At 64.9% G+C, this 328-nt stretch overlaps 1 protein-coding gene across 1 annotated transcript in view; it reads left to right on the top strand.

Moving 5' to 3' along the window:
* NTNG2 (netrin G2) overlaps positions 1–328 on the top strand; it is a 45,992-nt gene that overhangs the window by 28,973 nt on the left and 16,691 nt on the right. The window lies entirely within an intron of this gene.

Below are 328 nucleotides of genomic sequence, written 5' to 3'. Positions count from 1 at the left end.
CCTCCGTGGAGCCCAGGCTGCCGCTGCCCACGGGCCTGGGAGCGGAGAGGCTGAGAGGAGCTGGCAGTGCCGGCCGGGCTTGGGCCAAAGCCCAGTGCTTCGGGGGGCGGGGTGCTCCGTTACTGTCCAATGATGATTCGATGACAGGGCACTTGTGTCTGGGGGTCCCCAAGACCACCTTCAGACACCAGGATCTGCTAGAAGGACCCCCAGACCTTAGCAGAGCTGTGACAGTCACAGTTCATTTGCGATGAGGAAAAGCAGCCGCAGAGCACGGGCAGAGGGCGGCTCCAGGGTCACCGCGGGCCAGCGTCCTCCCGTGCACACA

Source organism: Myotis davidii, unplaced genomic scaffold (assembly GCF_000327345.1).
Source record: "Myotis davidii unplaced genomic scaffold, ASM32734v1 scaffold651, whole genome shotgun sequence".
Classification (NCBI taxonomy): domain Eukaryota; kingdom Metazoa; phylum Chordata; class Mammalia; order Chiroptera; family Vespertilionidae; genus Myotis; species Myotis davidii.
Note: the sequence above shows the minus strand (reverse complement) of the source record. Positions and strands in the feature narration are given on the sequence as shown.